This window comes from Egretta garzetta, unplaced genomic scaffold (assembly GCF_000687185.1).
Source record: "Egretta garzetta isolate BGI_Z169 unplaced genomic scaffold, ASM68718v1 scaffold94, whole genome shotgun sequence".
In the NCBI taxonomy this organism is placed as follows: domain Eukaryota; kingdom Metazoa; phylum Chordata; class Aves; order Pelecaniformes; family Ardeidae; genus Egretta; species Egretta garzetta.
In genome coordinates this window covers 6363047-6374842 of record NW_009259683.1, presented here as the reverse complement: position 1 = coordinate 6374842, position 11796 = coordinate 6363047, and positions in this window count along the sequence as shown.

The window sequence follows — 11796 nt, the reverse complement described above, 5'->3', positions numbered from 1 at the left end:
CTGCCATTCAACTAAACTTTTAGAAAGTGATCCTGACTGGTTCACCCTGACGGAGCTATTCCACTGCTTTTCTGTGAAGGCAGAGACAAAACAGTTACAGGAGCCTGGACTGGATCAGATTTATTCTTCATGAGTGGAAAAGACTGAAAATTATGAATTATACAGCTCTGAAGCCCCAAACAGCAGCAGACATGTCCCGATGTATTTGTTTATTTGCATCGCCAGCGCAACTATCATATAATCAAGTTGCAGGAACTATCAGTATCTTTAAGCATGTATTACAGAATACATCTAGGCTGACAGTAGTCACAGTAATGCACCCCAAACCACCAAAGAAAGAAAAAGACTCTCCCAATCCAAATTCACCTTCTTCTTCAGAAATGTCTGAGTGGCCAGCTAGACTCTATAATGCTCCTTGATGGTCAACAAATTCTGCCTCTGTCAAACCCAGGGAGGCAGAGTATCCCAGGGATGAGGGGTCTCCCCAAAAAGGTTGTCCCAGAGGTAGGGACAAAAAAACAGGAGAATGCCAACATGAGCATCTCTGGTTGTGCCCAGGGCCAGGGCAGAAGGCAGGGGCAGTGGTAGGACCTGAGCCATCATGGAGACACGTCACTTGCTGTCAGCATGCCCAGAATGAAGGGATCACAGCACAGGGAAATTTGTCTGGATAGGGGAGCAGTTTCCCTGCTGACAAATTAGCAAGTGCAGCTAGAGATGAACATCAGCCTGTGCAGGAGGTGGGTATCATCGGGTTGTTCCCTGGGCAGCTTCTTCTGCCTCTCAGTCACTCATCAAGTCTCTGTTCAAGTTAAAGCCGGCAGAGCCACAGCACCGAGCAAGCACAGTGCAAAAAGCTCCTCTGTTCTTGAAGAGGGAGATGCTGGGGGGCGGTGAGCCCACACCCTGCCCACCATACTGGTGTGCAGGCACCCACAGCTCACAGCGCGAGGTGGGACTAAACAAAACCACACTTAAAATCAAACACTGTGCCTGCCTTGACAGGTTAAAGCATGTGCCTGGGTGTTGGATTTGATCACCTCCCCTTGTTTTATTATTCTTTATTGCTGATTTTCTGTTAAATCTGCCTGGTTCCCATCCTCTAGCCTTTCCCTGTTAGGGAAGGGCTGAAAACCAGACTTTCACAAACAGTCCTCAGATATGTCTACTTAATAAATAAATAAGTGGCAAGGCTCCTTTTCATAACTTTCTTTGCCTCTAATTTAGACCATCCCCGTTTCATCCCCAGGCTGAACACACGTTCAATTCATACAAGGCCCATAAACCATGTTAAGACCACAGAGCATCCATGATTTGTTCATGATGTTAACAGTGACTCACCATGGCCAGATTACAGATGTTAAATTGCTGATGGATGGCCCACATCCAGCACGTGGTATTCAGCTGAAGTATTAATCATGTGTGGAAAGATCTTTCTTTCTTCTTTTGGTCCCTGTGAATAATGAAGCCTCTAATACAGTATATTGTACTTTACAAGCTCACTGAAATGAACTCCTTTCTAAAAAAGAGAAAGGGATAACGCTATTAAAGCAACCAAATGCTGTACATGACATGATGACATATTAGGACTTTCTGGATAGTTAAATGAATACACTTGCTTTTTGTTGATTTATGCCAGTGGGATGGACCTTTCTTTAAAAAACTCTTTTCCATGAGGGAAGTGTTCTTGTTTCCATCTTTCTTTGTTGGAAACAGCTAACGTTGAGTGCGATACTGGCTTGATAGACAGTTGTTCATGAAAAATGCAAAAGCATGTCAAGGAGCAGGAAAGAAAGACTAAGTGTAGATTTGGGTAAGACATAACTCATCTGGAGCTGGAAGTAATGTTTTCCCTGGGCATGCTGGCAGAGGCCTATCTTCTTTGGAGGCACTGAATGAGAATCAAGGGTGGGAATTTTCCACACTATTTCTTGGGTTTCCTTTTCTTTTTCTTCTGACATGAGCATTTTCATTGGTAAAGGGATAGCAAGTTGTCCAGAGAAGTATACATTAACTGCCTGTGATAAGAATGCTTATTATCACTCTCCTTTTTCCTTTTCTTCTGTTTTAACGCGCAAATGATCCAATGACCAGTCCCACATGACTTCAGGAAGAGTTTTTCCATACACTTCTCTACACGGAACAGCTGTTTTCTTTAGTAACACATTTTGGATTGGTTTTCTGCCAAGTCACGCTGCATTGATAACAAGGAAATATGTTGAAAATTAAGAATTTAAAACACACACACACACACAAAAAAAACCCCAACAAAAAACCACCATGAAGCACACTGAAGAGAAAAATCAAGTGAAGAGCTCTGTGTAAATGGAGACACTACACACCAGAACCAAGAACTCCCTCTTCCACCCCAGACACAAAACTCTTGCTTGTAAAAAGACAAGACAACAAACGTGCAGGTGAACACCACCACTCTGTGAAAGAAAGATAAATGGGAGCCTGACTAATTTTCCAGCTTCTAGCTTCACTGAGCTACCACATTAGCTCAGTGACAATTTGCTTAGGGAGCTGTAACGTGCATACTTAGTGAGCTTGACTTCTCCAAAATCACACAGGGACACACCAAACCAGGCACTTGAGCTTAGGTCTTTTAAGTTTACCACAGCGGCCTAAAACCTGTTTCATCTTACCTCACTGAGAGAGGTAACTAAGTTAAACTGAAGTGGGAAAAATATTAGCCCTTTTTTTGGTGAAATTTTTTCAAAATGGCAAATTATGATAATTTTAACCTGCTCTGCTCAACCTGGTGATTCTGGTCCAAGGCAGGACTTATGTGCTCCCAAAGCATTCATAATTCAGAAATCAAATCAGCACGTGCTTCAGTGAATGCGATGTGAATACCCAATTAAAGCCAAACATTTTGTGCAGTGCTTTCCTGAAGCAGGGTGTAGAAGAAAGGCATGTGATGGGTATTAGCCTCCTCCACACATGAAGCAGTGGTCAACACCTTTGCTGACAAACCCAGAAGTGGAGAAGGATCCAGAGTCCACTTGGCTCCATGAAACAGGCAAGGCCTGGAATTAAAAGCTTACATTTTCTCATGTGTTATGTTTATTACAGTAGAATTAACTACTGCATGTTTTGACAAGTCATTTAGCTAAATGAATCTAGCCAGAAATATAGCAAAATTGTTTCGCATGTGAAGAGCCTAGAGTTGACATTTTCCCACCTTGTGCTATAAAACCAATCACCTCTGAATCTGCTCTCTGTAGCCTGGGTTTTGCTTTCAAACAATGCTGATATTGTGCAGAAGTGCTCTATCATGCAACGGATCACTGCCAAGGGGACAGATGAGGAAAGCTGTCACCCATTTTTTACTTCCAGATTAAGTCATGTCTTTTCTGATGCCTGCTTTTTTTTTTTTTTTAAATTAGTTTCTCATCAATATTCATACTCATAACCATCTGTAGTTTAGCTGGGCTAGAGAACCACCTCTTTTCTGTCTTGCATTTTGCTTAATAACTTGTTTCTTCAGATAGCCCATTTGCTTTTGCAGGTACAAGCTCACAGAACTCAATTAACTGAACACATTAGTTGGAGCAAAAATATGCCTGTAAAGTAGATGAGTGAAGATATGTAAGAACTTAAATACATTGATGCAGGGCAGTACTATGTACCGGGTCTCCAGAAATGGCCACATGCTTCAAAAGAAAGCATGAAACTCCAAAACTAAAGTGTCTCATTCCTCTTAAGGTTCTTCTTAAGGTGTGACCAAAGACAATAATGTGTAAAAAATAAATACATATATGTGAAATCAGGGAAAAAGTCAAGAAAAGCGACCAACAGTCAGTTTCTTCCTGAAAGGGTGAACAAATAGAGTCAGGTTCTTCTTACATGGCACTGCAGCCATATGAGAAGCAAGGGTAACAGTAAATCAAAAATTAGAGGCTTGGAAATATTTTCCTATGCTGATGAAAAACCTACTATTAATGAAAACCATACAGTATGCTCTGCTCCTCAATATAAGAAAAGCAGATGGTTTTGATATGGCCATGACTGTCCCTTCAGAAAGCAAATTCATGAGCGAAGCAATGGGTTGCCGGATCGTTCACTGTCAAGGCAAATGGAGATTTCTGGTAATGGTATCACGGGTAAGTAGGGACAGTCCCTGGGCAGTCAGAGGCAGCAGAAATGACATCCTGCTGGCTGTAGATGCTGAGGGAAGAAAACACCTGAGAGAATATTTGGCCTCAAGGCTGCGGCTATTTCGGAAGATGTGGACTTACTTTTGCAGGGAAAGGAAGTAATTAATATCGGCATATGTGGAACAACTGAAGATAGCACTGCAAATCTCTCCTGATAGCCATGGCTAGCTATAAATACTTCTACGCTCCGTGTGCCATAGCGTGAGATGATAACTGATATGCTCAGACAGGAATGTCAAGAGGGGGATGGGGACTGGAAACTTCATTTCGGGCGCCAAGACAATTTTCTTGAGAAAGGAAATCTGAAACCGGCGGAGGGTGGAATGCACCTCACGCAGGGGGACGGCTGTAGGCTTTGGCCTGCACACCTCTCACACCCACTTCAGTCCTCGAGACACCATTTAGAGGGGGCTTGAACAGGGAAAAAACCAGCATGGGGTCAATATCACCCTAGTTTAATTAATCACTACTGCATTAGAAGTAATAACTGGGGAAATATCATGATAGTTGGGCCATATGAAGCAGCTGCAAAGTTTCTTAGCAACTTTAAGAATGACCCTTCAACCCTTTCTCATTACTCATATGATTAATGCTTATCCATGTGAATAGTCTCATTGATTTAACTCACACTACTTCCGCAAGTAAGGACTTCAGAATCAGACATAGAAATATAGGATTATACTCTTCCCCAGTTATTTTAAATCCAGATTTAGTTAAGTGCAGTGATTAACTCAATAGACCTTGCCCCACAGAGGCTTTCCAGGAACTGTTCTGTAGCTGGGGGATCCACTTTAACTAAAAGAACAATATCAACAACCATAGTATAATCTGTCTTTCTAGTCCCACCTTTATCAATCAATGATGCTGTTTGAACTTATTTTAAAGATAGATGTTCATAAGCAATCTGTAAAAGCAGTCTCCACTTTAATTCAACATGGTGAAAAGTCAAGAAAGAAAAAAAAAAACTGGACAAAATATGAAAGAAATTAAAAACATTAATAGAATGTCTTGCTAACATTTCAATTGCAAAGTATTTTTTCCCAAATATATTCATTTTTGCAAAACTGCCTTTATTTTATGACTTTTTCAAACAATTTTCACAAGTCCATTAAGTAGCTATGGATAGCAAAGTGTTTATTTTTCCCTGGAACACCAAAATAATGCTATTCCACTCAGTGTGGGCTGTATTTTTGACATACGCAACAAGCCTAGACAACTTTCTCACTATCATTATTCATTGGGAATCTCTAACCCATCTCTTGTTCCATCCCTAAGTAACCTTCATCTATCTTTTTCAACAAATTTCTTCAACTCCTTATAAATCACTTTGCTGCTGTCTCAGAGAAAATCCCCTTTATTACGAGGAGCTGCTTCTCTGGAAGGGTGAGGGAAGCTAGGAGAATACTGTTCCTGTGGTAATGACTTCATACAGGTTTTCATCATGGAATCATCACAGGTGTTATAATCCATATTTCAATTAAAACTGTAGGGTATTTTTTAAGTGACACGTACTGGGGGACTTTCATCAAATGTTCCAGTACGTGCCTGCTATTAACACCTTTCCATCAGGTTTGCAATAGATATACAAATCACATCTCTGCAGTTAAAAATCATCTCTGTTCTAGGCAGAGTGCTGGACAGGCCCAATTTGGCAATGGTAACAAGTGATTTATGGTCCATTTCAGATAACATTTCAGCTTCCATAAATAAGGACATGAACTTCTTTACACCACCGAGCTAAGCCCATGGTCTTATTCTCTGTCTGTATATTAACACTCAATTTTAGGTGGCAGGTGGCATTTTTTTCCTTTACTGCTATGTCAGAAAAGTTGCTCGTCTCCAGGTTTACAACACATCCAGAAGAAAACTGAACAAATATACACAGTGGGAGCAGCTATGGATAAATTAGCTTCATATTTGCCAGTATTGCACCTCAACTCTGGATCTTTTCATTACCTCCTCCATTTCTCAAATTCAGCTAGTGTCTGTCTCCCATGTTCTTTGGACATCTTTGCCCGCTAGTACTCACACGGGAACAACTTTCGCATTGCTAGGAGCCTTCATATAAACCCCTTTCTGTACCAAGGGTGCATGAATACAGATGCCAGCATTGGTCCTACCATGAGTTGCTCACATGGTTTGTTGGGTTAGTTTTTCTTCCTGGTACATTATTCTCTGATACATAGTTACTGATATTTATTACTCAACTTTAGCCAAGCATTTCTGGTCTTCTGGTTTGCCCCAGATCAAAACATCACCTATATAAAAAACTGTTGCTCCGTGTTGTTAAGATGCATTGCATTCTCAGTAGAGCACCTCAGGCACCCCCAAAAGCCCTTCATGGAAATTGTGTTTCCCAAAGGATAAATTACATTTGCATAAACAAATGTTCTCAGTTTTATTGGAATGTGTGATCATGGAACTGTCTCTTTCAAACAGAATTGATGTAATTAAAGAGTGAAACACTGGGTCGGTGCAGTATAGAGCACTCACATGGAAAGGTCTCAGCCCTGAGCTCACAAGTCTTACCACACCTGCCTCAGTGTAACAACACGCCCATTTCTGCAGTTCTCTCTTCTCCACTGATTTCCAGTGTCCAAAAACTTCGACTGTTTAAAGGTTCACTCCCAATGCCGCACACTTCCCAGCACCAGCACGACCAAGGTTGCTCCTATAGCACTGCCCTTTCTGTCTCTCTTAGCCTCCCAGACACTCCTTTTACTGCAATTCAGAGGTTCATTTACTCAAAGCGAAGCAATAACAGTGAGCCGTTCTGACAGAAAGTCTTTCTACTTCCTCTTTTCTACAAAACTAGCAATAAATAAAGCCAAAATTTGACATTTTCAATTTGCATGTTAAACTTTTCTCCCAGCTCCTACTGACTTGGAGCAGCTTGGAGCAGAGCCAGACAGATGTGAGGATGTAGTTCATCTGGGAAGGGGAACTAGAGTATAATTTGGTAATTCTTCTGGGAGGAAAAGGCATGCCAAAGGGAGCCAAGCCTCTGAAGAAGTAAAATATACCTCGCTCACCTCTTCTCCCACTATTCCAGCAGTAAAGTGATATACCTTTATTAATATTTATTGCCACTGAGCAGCATACAATAGTTTATAGAAATTGCTGGCACCAGAAGAAAGGAGAAGAGGATGGGCAAGAGGGACGGGTGAAGTTGAATAAGCTGTCCGAGCCAGCGATGATAGTGGGTTTCGCTAACCACTCTAAAAAGCTGCTGCGACCAAAGAAGCAGTACTTGCTATGAGAATGGGCTCTTGGCTGAAGGTTTCTAGTGCAAGAAAGTCCTAATTACAAATTAACTGGGCTAACTCACGATGAGGCAGACACTCTCAAGCCTGCTTTCTGCCCGATGCACAAAGCAACCTCCAGAAGGAACAGGAAAATCATGTGCGCAGCAGCTGACTCTGTTTCTCAGCCATCAGGGCAAGGGTTGCTCAGAGGTGTCCGCACACAGCACAGCTGGGTCCCCAGCACAGGAGCAGAACAGCTGTGGAAGGACTTAAGGGGGGCACCGAAAGCTATCCCGAAGCAGTGCAAGGCACTGTCAAGAGTTTTCAGTTTTCACAGCCAGTAATGGAGCCTAAAAGCCAGCAGAAACACTTGCCTATAGCTTACATATTTCACTCTCCAGTGAAGCCAGTGACAGGTCCCCTCCTATTATCTGAACTCTGGATTTATCAGGAGCAGACATCTGTGGCCACCGTCTACTGGGACCACCCATCAGCAGCAGAAAATGCCTCCATGCACTCAGTGAATATCAGGAGGTCGGGGGTCACTTGCTCCTACCAGTTGACTAAAAGTACCTCCATACAGCCTGAATGAAAGGTCATTTTTAAAATACTGTGCAATTCATCGGCGGGGCACAGCTCAGGATGGGACAAAGGCAGCAGAAGGAGCCATGGTTAATTCCAGCCTTGCTCCGACTTCAGAAGTCATCCCATTGCCTACGATAGCAATTTAAAACATAAGCCTCTTATCAGGCACACGTTGTATTACAGACAGAAATGCAAACACAGATATTTTGCCCCTTCCAAAAATAGTTTCTTCTTTTTTTTTTTTTCTTTTTAGAAAATGACAATATGAGGAAAAAAGACCGTTTTGTTTTTCTGCAAGCTTTACATCTTCCTGGCTCTGAAGAAACTGGTAGCAGCTGGTTTAATTTCCTCAGTTTCCCGTGTCAAAGGTTCAAACACAGTTGTAGATACTCTTTATGAGTGAAATGTTCTCCTGCTCTGTGGATCAAAAAACTTTTAAACAAAGTCAGATGACTCCGTTTCAGTGTGCTGGGAAAGCCTGGGCGAACTCTTTGTAGATACATTTATCCTCACATTTATAAGCACCGCACTGCAATGAGATCTCTACAGTGAAATATCTGTCTTTTCGGTGGCCATCCAATTTTCCTCCTTTGGTTAACTCTTTTTACCCAGTCCAAAGAAAACCTTCACCAAAACTTCAAGAAAGCCCGATAAAAAAATCTAGATTGGATTTACATTTCATTTGCCCAAAAATCTTTTTCATCGTTAAAGACCAAGTAAAAATAGAAAAAAGAATCATCAGAAGAGAGAGGCAGTAGATTGACCAAGATAGGGAAAATGTTGAAAAAGGTGAAAAAAAAATCATCACAGGGAAAACCAGATGCCAAGTGTAGACCTGTTGGTCTGGGCAATGAAGACCTACAAGGGAATCTGCTCGTAAAGAGGCTCTGACAGCCCAGAAATGTCTCCCAGCAGCAGCTGTCAGGAGTGGGAGGACAAGCCCTGTTCCTCTCGTCCAGAAGAGATGATAGTTCCCTATTGTAAGAGTAGATGCTAATTATTATTTCCTTTCTAGGACCAAGGGAGGCTTTTAAATCCATCCAATGCATCAGTAACATGGGCTGTGACTGTATGTGTGGATCTATATATTTGGCAAGATGGAAGGGAATGGGGCTCTCCCTATCGTGGCTGAGAGGCAAAATCAAAAACAAGTGTTAGGGGGAAAGTTTAGTGCTTCCAGTATGGGGGTGTATCTGATTATCCACGTGTGGGGGGGTGTTCAGGCACTGGGACCACGGTGGGGGGGACCGCAAGGTATACAATAACCTGTGTTTCTAGCAGCTTGCAGATAATGAACGGAAAGGCTCTTGGGTTTTCCCTGTGTGCATCAAGTGCAAGCATTCACATTTTTGTTCAGCCATACACCAGCAGTGGAAACCAACACCAGTCGCTGGGGGAACCTTTTCACTTCTGCAGGTGAAGGTGCTGACTCCACTTCCCACAGGCAAGCCAGACCTCATTTCGCTGACTAAAGAAGATGCCATTTAAATTAAAACTTGTGTAACCATATGTTTCAAAACTGTGGGTCATATTTTATACAAGAATGACTGTGACAGGCCATGTATTTGTGCTGATTTGCTGTATTTCCACAATGCCCTGCTGAATAAAGCTATCAAACTTTATCCTGTTTTTAAGTTAAAAAAATAACTAACAAGCCTATGTGTCAGAAAGACTCCTTATGTGAACTAGATATTACAGTAAAAGAAAAGACACAACTTCCATATTAATGATATTTTTCTATAATGTTGAGGGATCAATTTATAATGTGATTGTATGCACTCAAACCATTGCATTTAACCTCACAGCATCTTGTTTGAACGCTGCATTTCACTTACGCTGGAAGCCTTGGGCTTTGAACGGCATGTAGCACGGTACAGCGGAACAAATCAAACAATGGAGCGGCCCGAATCACAGTCCGTCACACCATCAGATACAGTAAGGGGTTCTCCAGCATAGCAGACGGGATTCAACAGATAGAGATGCATAAGTGAAATGCATAGAAAAGCAAAATTTTGTCATTTTTTGACAGTCGATGCCAGTCAACGTTGAGCTGAGAGTTGTTGCTATGAAAGTATGAGGCTCTGCCACCACGACCCACATCTGCAGACCAGCAAGTGCAGCCACCTGGTAAATCCCAGTGAAAATGCTGAAGTGGATGCTGCTTGAGTCAACCTGAAACCCAGAAGAAGCATTTTGTTTGCAAGGAGACATGAGGAGCGTGTGGAGCAGGAGAAGAGTAAGGAAAGCTGAACAAAGACACCAATGGGAATCTGTGTGGACATCCTGAAGAGTTGGGGCAAAAAAAAGTCTTCAGTCATTTTCAGCAGTTTATCTGGAACGGATTTACCTGTCCATACCTGGGAAATGAAGGGAAAGGCTGCACAAGGAGACCAGTGTTGCCCCAGAGGAAGAACAAGGCAATGCCTTTAGGAAGTTTCTCTCAAATACCCTGAGAAAGATCCACAACATATTGGAGTCGTGAACAAAATCTGCATGTGTTTTCCCTATCTGGTGTCGTCTGTTCCCTGAGGGAGCTGGCTGTAGGCAGTATGACCACATGGGCTGGGAATGATTGTATTTATGACATGGTGTAAACCTGAGGGACCCAGTCATAGCTGCTTCAGGTGCTCGGGTGGGAGCAAGAGCCACAGCACCAGCATCCCCACCATGTGGACAGGGACACTAAAAAGGGGCCTTGGGGTGGAGTATAAAGAAGATTGAGGATCCACCGGACAGACAGTCTCACAACCTGGCCATGAGCCATCAGTGGAAGGCAGAGGGGGACATCCTTAACCCCATGACAAGAGCCATGTCCAGGTGTCAGCCCCCTAGCTGACCCAGAGATGGAGTCATGGCAGTCATGACTCCATTGGTAATGCAGCTGGGGCATTCACAACTTCCCATGGATGCTTGCATGGTTGAGACACAGCTCCCAGCTAACCCCCAGGATGAAATAATGTTTTAATCACGCCAAGGAGTGGGGGCAAAAACTGTGTTGTTAACACAGTTCTCACATTACTGACACCTCGCTTTAGGTGTAGCCTAAATGGCAGTCGCTGAAGTATTTACCAAACCGTCGGCTTTTAGCAGACTTCTGGGGATCCACAGCCTGCAGCTAAGGAGTCCACAAAGGTACCTAGGAAATGCAAGCCCCACTCTCTTTAGGAATAAATTGGCTGGATAAGGATCCACACCTCTTTGTGCAGTTCTGCTCCACCAGTCTCCCTTCAGTATCCCGAGGTTTGGAGGCTGTCCTCACTTTTCACTGAAGGGAAGAGTTCATCCCCTGCCCTCGCACCCAGCGCACCTAAACCCTCTGATTTGCTGCCACAAGGAAAAGCAGCCATGGAGACACACACAAGAATGAGGGAACTGTTAGATTAAAAAGAGCATCCGATGTTTTATCATCTGTTACAGACACGTTTTTAGGGAGAACATAAAGCCTTTTAGTTCAATTCATATGCTAACTGCCAAATAACAGAGAGAAGCTCAGCCAAAGTAACTCCTGATTTATCTCTTCAGCGGTGATGTTCCTTCCACCCTTCTCTGCAGCACATGGGTGTGTGGCCATGGTCACACCGACTCTGAACTAGGCTGGTTTTATCCGATATGGTAAGTCATATGTTTCTTAGTTAAAACGTAGAGTCAGTGCCAGAAGTGAGGTTCCCATTTAAGAGTAATTGAACCCACCTTCTTGAGAGGTGGCTCGCTAAACCTTCCAGCTCGTGCCCCACCAGAAATAGGGCACAGGCCAAACAGGAGTTTGATGTTGAGACTGCACCTACACCAGCTGGCAGTGATGC